The 9684-nt window shown below is 34.9% G+C and overlaps 1 long non-coding RNA gene across 1 annotated transcript in view; it reads left to right on the top strand.

Annotated features, from left to right (window-relative positions):
* Positions 1-1390: 1390 nt before the first annotated feature.
* Positions 1391-9684, top strand: part of LOC111438330 — a 54328-nt gene continuing 46034 nt past the window's right edge. The window contains exon 1 of the long non-coding RNA XR_002709647.1: positions 1391-1458. This is a non-coding gene — a long non-coding RNA (uncharacterized LOC111438330). The remainder of the gene's footprint in view (positions 1459-9684) is intronic.

The following is a 9684-nucleotide window of genomic DNA, read 5'->3' as shown; positions in this document are numbered from 1 at the left end:
TCCTACAAAATTCAGATACTTGTAATTGTTTGTTCCTAAGCCGTGGAAAGGATTGAGTTTGCTCTTGAACTCGTAAAAAGAGCGGGGTGTAGCGGTTGGGTTTTGATCCGAGGAAAGAGTCGAGAAAAGTTTTTTAAAATTCTCAAGAGGCGCTTGGGGAGTGGAGTAGGTCGAGTTTGACCGAACCACTACAAAACTACAGTGTTATATTTTCCAACTCTTTCATGTTTAATCTCGAAATTCTTATTGTGATTTATTGCATGTGATAAGTTTTTCATAATTGCTTATTGTTATTTCTTGAACTATTTTGTTGTATTAATTATCATCTTCTACTTATTTTTTTTAAAAAAAATAAATCATACTAAAAAAAATTAATCACTTAACTTTATTGTTAAAAGTCTATTCACCCCTCCAGGGTTGTCATACCGATCCAACAATTGGTATTAGAGCAGGTTGCTCTTATAGATTTTTTATGTAAACTTTATTGTTAGAGTTTATGGTAAACCTACGTGTTAATAATGGTTTTTGTGAAGAACAATCAATCTCTAGGCCTCCTTACTTTGATGGAAAAAATTATACTTATTGTAAAGCTAATTTGTTTGCAATCGGTTGATTATCAGTTATCAATTATGGTTAAGTGTTAGCAAAGACCCTTACATCCCAATAATTAAATGGAGGATGAATCTGATGAGTGAAAAAGTGTTATTTTAATACTAATGCTACAAATGTCTTTATTATGTCCTAAGTAAGGATGAATTTAGTAGAGTATCTATGTGTTATTCAACGTATAAAACTTGAAAAACACTTGAGGGAACAAATCAAGTTAAAGAAAGAAAGATTAACATGTTAGTTTATAGTTATGAACTATTTAAATTGGATGCATATGAATCTATAGGTGATATCTTTACTAGATTTCCTAATATTCTAAATGCTTTGAAAAATCTTGGAAAAATATATTCTACTCCGAAAAATGTAAGGAAAATTCTCAGGTCTCTGCCTAAAAGTTGGGAAGCAAAGGATCTCACAAAGCTTCCTTTGGATGAACTTGTTGGTTCTCTCATGACACATGAGATTACCATGAATGAGCACATGATACAGGAATCCAAAAAGAAGAAAAGAATAGCCCTAAAGTCCATCACATTGGAAGTTGACTCCGACGATGAGGAAGCCCCTGATGAAGATGATGTTGCCTACTTCACACGTAAGTATAAAAAATAGCATGGTGAAAAAAGCAGGGTCATATGCTATGAAAACATGATGAGATAATATGCTATGAATGAAAAAAGCAGGGTCATAAAAGAACGGATTGTCTCTCCTCAAATCATCTAAGAAATCCAAGGAAAAAGCAATGAGGGCTACACTACTTGGGATGATTGTGATGAAAGTGCATGTGATGAAAAAGTAACAAATTTTTGCTTCATGGTTCATAGTGACAAAGAGGATGAACAAGATGATGAGGTTTGTTTGAATGCCTCCAATAAAAATAAGTGGTACTTGGATAGTGGTTGACACATGACGAGAAATCAATTCAAGTTTGTGAATTTTTCCAAGAAGGATGGTGGCTTAATAACCTTTCGTGGTAACAAGAAGGGTAAAATAATTGGTGAGGGTACTGTAGCTAATGACACTTGTACTTTTATTGAAAATTTATTTGAAACTGATGGTTTAAAGCATGACTTGCTGAGCATTAGTCAATTGTGTGATAAAGGTTTTAGAGTTATATTTGATAAAAATAATTGCATAATTTAAAATGTTACTGATAAAAAAGTTTTGTTAGTTGGAAGAAGAGATGGCATTGTGTAAACTAATGATTTAAATTATTGTCCTACAAGATAAATGTCTTTCGGCTTTACACAATAACTCTTGGCTTTGGCATAGAAGATTAGGACACCCTAGTATGTACTTGATTTCAAATATCTCAAAAAATTCATTAATGAGAAGCCTTCCTACATTTAAATTTGAAAAAGATAAAATTGTTCAAAAAACAAGTTTTCTTCCAAATCTAAAAATGTGATTTGTACTAGACCTCTTCAACTATTACGTATGGACTTATTGGGCTCTCCTAAAATAGCTACATAAGGAGGGAATTGCTATGCCTGTGATGGTTGATATTTTTGGAGATTTATTTGGGTTTTAACCATAAAACATAAGAATGATGTTTTGAATTTTTTTTTTAATTACTAAAATTAGGAGGGACCATTGGGGAGAATTGGATACTTTAGCATTTGAAATATTTTGCAAAGATAATGCTTTTTATCATGACTTCTCTTGTCCAAGGACTCGTGTTGAAAGGAACACGGGTACTTTGAAAGAATTTGCTAGATCAATGTAATACTCTTTCTAATGAGTATATTTAGAGTGATCATTTAGAAAGAAATTCTGGAGATTTACGTCAATGACAAAGGCAAAGAAACTATTTCAAGTAAAGAAGAGGTGAGCTCAAATGAAAAGAAGGAAGAAATTTCTTAAGATATGCCTTATCTCATCCCAAGGACTTGATTATTGGTGATCTCGAACAAGTGAAAACTCGTTCTTCTATTAATTTATTTGATAATCTTGCTTTTGTTTCTCAAATTTAACCAAAAAGACTTAAGAATGCTGAAAATGATGGTTTTGGATTTTAGTTATGCAAGATGAACTTAATCAATTTGAAAGGAACAAAGTTTGGGAATTAGTCCTTCGGTCCTCTAATATTTCCATTATTAGAAGTTTTTAGAAATAAAATTGATGAAAATGAGAATATCATTACAAAAAAATTTAGGCTTGTAGCTCAAGGTTATTGTCAGGAGGAGGTATAGACTATGAAGAAACTTTTGCACTGGTTGCTAGATTAGAAACTATTAGAATGTTACTTGTTGTTGCTTCTTACAAAAATTTTATATTGTATCAAATAGATGTTAGAAGTTCATTCTTAAATGGGTATATCATGGAGGAAGTTTACGTAGAACAATCTCCCGGATTTGAAAATTTTGATTTTCAACATCATGTCTAAGTTGAAAAAGGTTCTTTATGGCTTAAACAAGCTTTAAGAGCTTGTGTTAGACTTAGTAATTTTCTTATTCGGAATGATTTTAAAATGGGTAAACTCGACACTGCTCTTTTATTAATATTAAAGAAAATGATATGCTATTAGTGTAAATATATCTTGATGATATCATATTTGGTTCTACTAATCCTTCTTAATAATTTTCTAAATGGATGCATAATGGGTTTGAGATGTGTATGATGGGAGAGCTTAGTTTCTTTCTCGGACTTCAAATCAAACAACTCAAAGATGGTATCTTAAGAGAAATACACTAAGGATTTACTCAAAAGCTTCAAGTTCAATGGAGGTAAGATTGCAAAAACTCCAATGAGCACATCCACTGAGCTTGACAAGGATGAAAAAGGTAAATGTGTGGATATTAAATCTTATCGAGAGGTATGATTGGATGTTTAGTTTATTTGACCACTAGTAAACCAGATATTATGTTTAGGGTATGTCTTTGTGCTAGGTTTCAATCCTGTCCCAAGGAATCTCATTTACATGCACTTAAAAGAATATTTAAATATTTGCTTTTGACTATTAATTTAGAATGATAGTATCCTAGAAATGTTGAGTTTAAATTTGTAGGATATTCTGATGCGGATTTTATGATGATATATTAGAATGCATTGATATGATTATTTGGACATTTGTATTATTTTAGGTTTTCTTAATTTCATATTATTTGGACATGGCCAAAGCGACTTTTTTGTTTTAGGAACAAATCTCGAAGAGGCACTCGGGACAACAAGGGTAGATGATTAATGAGGAATCAATTAGAACTTTCGGACCTACACGGTAGCTTAGAGCACAATAAAGGGTAGGCCCGAACTTTCTATAGACCAAAGGAAAGTCGTGGAAACCTAGTAGAAGAAGGAAGCAACGAGGGCCTAAAAGTAGGTTGGTTACCAAGTATATTTTTATACTTACACCTTTCTCCTTTTCTAGTTGGTCAAGGTGGAGAGATGCTCTGGAGCTCTACAATCATAGAGGGGTGTCGACCCGGAGTGTATGTTTTAGTTGTATTCGACCTGGGACATCAATTAGTTGTATAATTTTTTTCGTTTGTAAATATCTTGAAATTTCTGACACAGGTGTTGTACGTCGTTTTAAATTTATCTTTTCATCGCAGTTCGATTTCTCGAGATCCAACATCGGTTTGAGAGGGGAAGGAAGCATTCCTTATAACTAGGGTGTGAATACCTCTATGAGATCGTGAGGTAACGGGCCATCTCTTGATGATATTCTGCCACACTTTTTGTTCCTTGCCTCAAACCTTGCAATTTAGTTTTCAAATTTCTTTCATAATGTTTTGGAACATACCTTTTTCTCATGGCTTCTTTAAGTTCTTCCCAAGTCTCTATTGGATCCTCCTCTTTTCTTCTTCTCTCGGATTTGAGATGTTGGTACCAATCACCGACATGATTGGTAAATTCGGCAATAGCAAGTCTCGTCTTCTTATTTTCACTATAGGTGTTGCAATCAAACAAATGCTCTATCTTTCTTTCCCATTGCAAGTATTCATCAGAATCTGCCGTTCCACAAAATTGTGGGATTTTAAGTTTAACTCCTCCATCTCTATCTTCATGTACTCTTTCCATCATTCTAGGTTGCATAATAGTTGCATGGTTATTTCTTCCTCTCCATCTTCCTTCAACTTGTCTTTCTTGTACTACTATACTTTCATCTTCTCGTAATGTTCGTTCTTGTCTTTGTTGTTGCGCCCTTCTTTCTTGCCTATCTTTCCATCATCATTTCCATCATATCTTGAATAGCTTGAAGAATGGTTGTATTAAGATCTGGTACGGGTTCTCCTTCTCCATTATGTGACATTTTGTTATCAAGGGGCCTCTTCACACTTCTCACAAAAATTTCACTTAGGGACACTCGTGTTTAACACTCAAAGGTAGGATTTTGGTACTAGGTCAAGAATGTAGACGTTGGTTTTTTTTTTTTTTCGATAATCTGAGAGAGAAAAAAAAATTGATAGAAAAAATATATAACAATAAAGATATTCACCTCTAGTGCGGCCAAAGAACATCGACCAAATGATCTGATACCAAATGATAAGCGCCAACAATGCTGGATTTTGCAAAACTAGAGGTCCTTCTAGAATCCCTGCCAAAACGTTTACAGAGAAAGCTAACTTAACGGATTGATTCCAACCAAGAGCTGGTTAGAAGATGAATGACTCTTAGATCGAACTTGGAATCTATGATGGTCACTTTTAGATACCAAGATAATTCACTCAAGAATTAGCTTGATCAAAACTAATTCAATGAATCGGTTTAAACATCAAACTTAAAGCAAGATTTGAAAAAGAATAACACCAAAAGGGTATCAAGAAAAACACAAAGGTTTTGTCTGTATTCAAGCAAAAAAAAACATCCAAACATGAATATTACATGCCTCTAAATATGCCCAAAACATAACCCTAACAAAATAAATCTCAGCCACCAACAACTAATAAATGCTAATAAATGCTATTAAATACAAATCGAAGAAAATAAGGTAATTCATAAATTGTCTTAATTGGTAGTTCAAATACCAAAGCTAAGTCTTCATATTACTTTCCAATATCAGTCACTCCAATATTTTCTTCATTTGATTCTTGAATCTTCTTTGTATTGCTTCTTGCAATTGCTCGTTCGGGTACACGGAAGTTATAAGTTGTTGGATTCATATCAGAAATCAATTAGTTGTATAATTTTTTTCGTTTGTAAATATCTTGAAATTTCTGACACAGGTGTTGTACGTCGTTTTAAATTTATCTTTTCATCGCAGTTCGATTTCTCGAGATCCAACATTGGTTTGAGAGGGGAAGGAAGCATTCCTTATAACTAGGGTGTGAATACCTCTATGAGATCGTGAAGTAACGGGACAAAGTGGACAATATCTTATAAAAAAGTATTCCTTATAAACGAGTCGCTTTGCTATTACAAAAAAATGAACTTTTCGTCGCCTAGGAGATTCAAACTCTCGCGAGGAAAACCCATGTACTTAGTAGGCACACGCCTTAACCACTCGTTCAAAGCAACTTTTTTATTTTAGGATTGAATCTCGAAGAGATACTAGGGACAACAAAGGTAGATGATTAATGAGGAATCAGTTAGAACTTCGAGACCTACACGGTAGCTTAGAGCGCAGTAAAGGGTAAACCCAAACTTCCTGTACACCAAAGGAAAGTCGTGGAAACCTGGTAGTAGAAGGAAGCTATGCGGGCTTACAAGTATGTTGGTTATTAAGTATATTTTTATATTTACACCTTTCTCCTTTTCTAGTTCAGTTACTTGTCAAGGCGGGGAGATACTCGGGAGTTATACTATCACAAAGGGGTGTCGACTCGGAGTGTATGTTAGTTGTATTCGACCTCGGACATCAATTAGTTGTATAATTTTTTCGGTTGATTTTGAATTCTTTTGTATTCCAAGCCCTTTTTCCAGTATGTAAATAACTTTGAAATTTCAGACCGAGGTGTTGTATGTCTTTTAGAGTGTAAAAGATTTTATCTTTTCATCGCTTCCATCCCAGATTCAACATATTTGAGAGGGAACAAAACATTCCACACATAAGGGTGTGAATACCTCTATGAGGTCGTGAAGTAAGGAGCCAAAGTGGACAACATGTTTTTGCGATGGCCTTTGGCTAGTACAAAAAAATAAACTTTTCGTCGCCTGAGCAATTCGAGCTCTCACAGGGAAACCCCATGTACTTAGCGAGCACACGTCTTAACCACTCGACCAAACACTAGGGAAAACAATGATAGATGATTAATGAGGAATTAATTAGAACTTCAGGACATACAAAGGGCCTACAAGTAGGTTGGTTACTTAGTATATTTGTATACTTACACCTTTCTCCTTCTCTAGTGTAGAGGTCAAGGTGGGGATATGGAAACTTAGTAGAAGAAGGAAGCGATGATTTTTTCTAGTGTACTGGTCAAGGTGGGGAGCTGCTCGGGAGCTCTACTACCACAAAGGGGTTTCGACTCGGAGTGTTGATTAAAGTGTAAAATATTTATCTTTTTCATCACTTGAGAAGTTCGAACTCTCGCAGGGAAACCCCATGTACTTAGCAGGCACACGCCTTAACCACTCACCCAAAGAACCTTTTTTGTTTTAGGAACGAATATCGAAGAGGCACTAGGGACAACAAAGGTAGATGATTAATGAGGAATCAATTAGAACTTCGGGACATACACGGTAGCTTAGAGCGCAGTAAAGGGTAAGCCCAACGACCTATAGACCAAAGGAAAGTCGTGGAAACCTAGTATTAGAAGGAAGCGATGAGGGCCTACAAGTAGGTTGGTTCCTAAGTAAATTTTTATACTTACACGTTTCTCCTTTTCTAGTGTATTGGTCAAGGTGGGGAGATGCTCTGGAGCTCTACTATCATAGAGGGGTGTCGACCCGGAGTGTTTTAGTTGTATTCGACCTGGGCCATGAATTAGTTGTATAATTTTTTGGGTTCGATTTTGAATTCTTTTCGTCAAATCTTGGAGGAAAACATGGTGTGATTAGCAAGCACACACCTTGACAACTTATTCAAAATGACTTTATGGTTTTATGAATAGTAGTCTTGAAGAGACACTAGTAGAGGAGTGTCGACCCGGAATGTTTGTTACTTGTATTTCACGTGGGACATCAATTAGTTGTATTCTCTTTGAACAGGTGCTGTCTGTCTTTTCAAAATTTATCTTTTCGCTGCAGTTCCATTTCTCGAAATCTCAAAAATTGGGTCGTGACAAATCTAATTCATGGATTATTTCTAGTATCTACATTATCCATTAACTCTGTTAGTTCAAATTCATGGATTCTCGACAGTGGAGCTTCGAATCATATAGTATCCAAAGCTTTTGTTATGACTGAACCAAAGACTGCAAACATTTGCAATAAAATTGCCTAACGAAGGAACAACACATGTGTCACTTACGGTCAATGTTTTCTTTAATCCTGGCCTTAAATTAAACAATATTTTATGTGTGTCTCCATTCAATTTAAACATGTTGTCCATTAGCAAACTTACCAATGACTTGAAATGTTGTGTCACCTTCTATCCTGATTCTTGTGTTATGCAGGACTTGGCTAAGGTGAAGATGATTGGCTCGGGTAAACAATTTGGAGGTCTCTATCATATTTCTTAGTCTCCAATCAAATCTTTAACTAATCAAGTATCTCAATCATCTAATTTGTGACATTTACGCCTAAGTCATTCTATTTATTTTTTCCTGTTTTAAATTTCTAACGGATCAATTTCATCTTAATAATGCTACTTTTTCTCATAACTGTAGTATTTGAACGTTAGCAAAATAAACTAGGTTGTTTTTTTTCAAGAAGTTCAATAACAACACATTCTACCTTTGACATGTTACATTGTGATGTGTGGGGATCTCATAAAATTCCTATCCATTTTGGTTTGCGTTTTCTTCTCACTATTGTTGATGATTTTACTCAATGTACTTGGGTTTTTCTTATGCAACATGAATCAGAAGTACATCATTTGTTTATGAACTTTGTTAAATTCGTTCAAACTCAATTTCATACTACTATCAAGATAGTACGGTCAGACAATGGGACTGAGTTTCTGTCTTTACAACCATTTTTTACTTTGTGTGGCATTGAATTTCAGCGCACTTGTGTCTATACTCCCCAACAAAGATGAGCCATAGAGCGTAAGCATCGTCATATCCTAAATGTAGCTATCATCATATCCTAAATGTAGCTAGGTCTCTCCTCTTTCAGTCACAAGTTCCACTTAATTTTTTGGGAGAGTGCATTTTAATTGTTGTTAATCTTATAAATAGAACACCATCACAATTTTTATCTAACAAGACACTCCTTGAAGCACTCTACAAACAACCACCTACATTTCATCTTCTTAAAGTTTTTTAATGTAAATGTTATGCAATTGTAGTACATCCTAAGCAAAAATTTGAATCTCGGGCAATTTCTTGTGTTTTCGTAGGATATACTGATGGTTACAAAGGCTCCAAGTTGTATGACATACAAGCTCACAAATTATTTATCCACTGTGATGTTAAATTATGTGAAGATGTTTTTCCTTTTTCATCAGCTTCACAAACTTTGACATTAGTTCCTTCGACTCTCGTTTTACCACTTCATGATTCATCCTACTCAAACATCTATTCTAATCCTATCCCACTTTCTATTTCGTCATCTCCTCCACTTTCTATTCCTTCTCCAGATTCACCAACTAATTATAATCCTATCCCTCCTGATACACCAGTTTCACTCCGATGTTCTACTCGTACCAAACAACCTTCAGCTTGGCATAATAATTATGAGATGTCTTATGCAGCCAATTATTTAACCTCTAGCTCAAGTCCCAACATGAGCACCAGGCATCCCCTTCATCATTACCTTTCTTTCTCTAGTGTTTTTCCTACTCAATCTGCTTTTCTATCTCTTATTACAGCCCGACATAAGTTAAAACTTATGATGAGGTAGTTGGCAACCCATTATGGCAGCAGGTTATGAATGCTGAAATTGCAACTTTGGAACGTAATCATACTTGGTCTCTCGTTCCTCTACCACCTGGCCATAAAGCTATTGGCTATCGTTGGGTGTACAAGATTAAATAGAACTCTGATGGTTCTGTTGAACGTTATAAAGTTTATCCGGCAGTAAAGGGGTATACTC

The sequence above is a fragment of the Cucurbita moschata genome, unplaced genomic scaffold (assembly GCF_002738365.1).
Source record: "Cucurbita moschata cultivar Rifu unplaced genomic scaffold, Cmos_1.0 Cmo_Scf00073, whole genome shotgun sequence".
In the NCBI taxonomy this organism is placed as follows: domain Eukaryota; kingdom Viridiplantae; phylum Streptophyta; class Magnoliopsida; order Cucurbitales; family Cucurbitaceae; genus Cucurbita; species Cucurbita moschata.
Note: the sequence above shows the minus strand (reverse complement) of the source record. Positions and strands in the feature narration are given on the sequence as shown.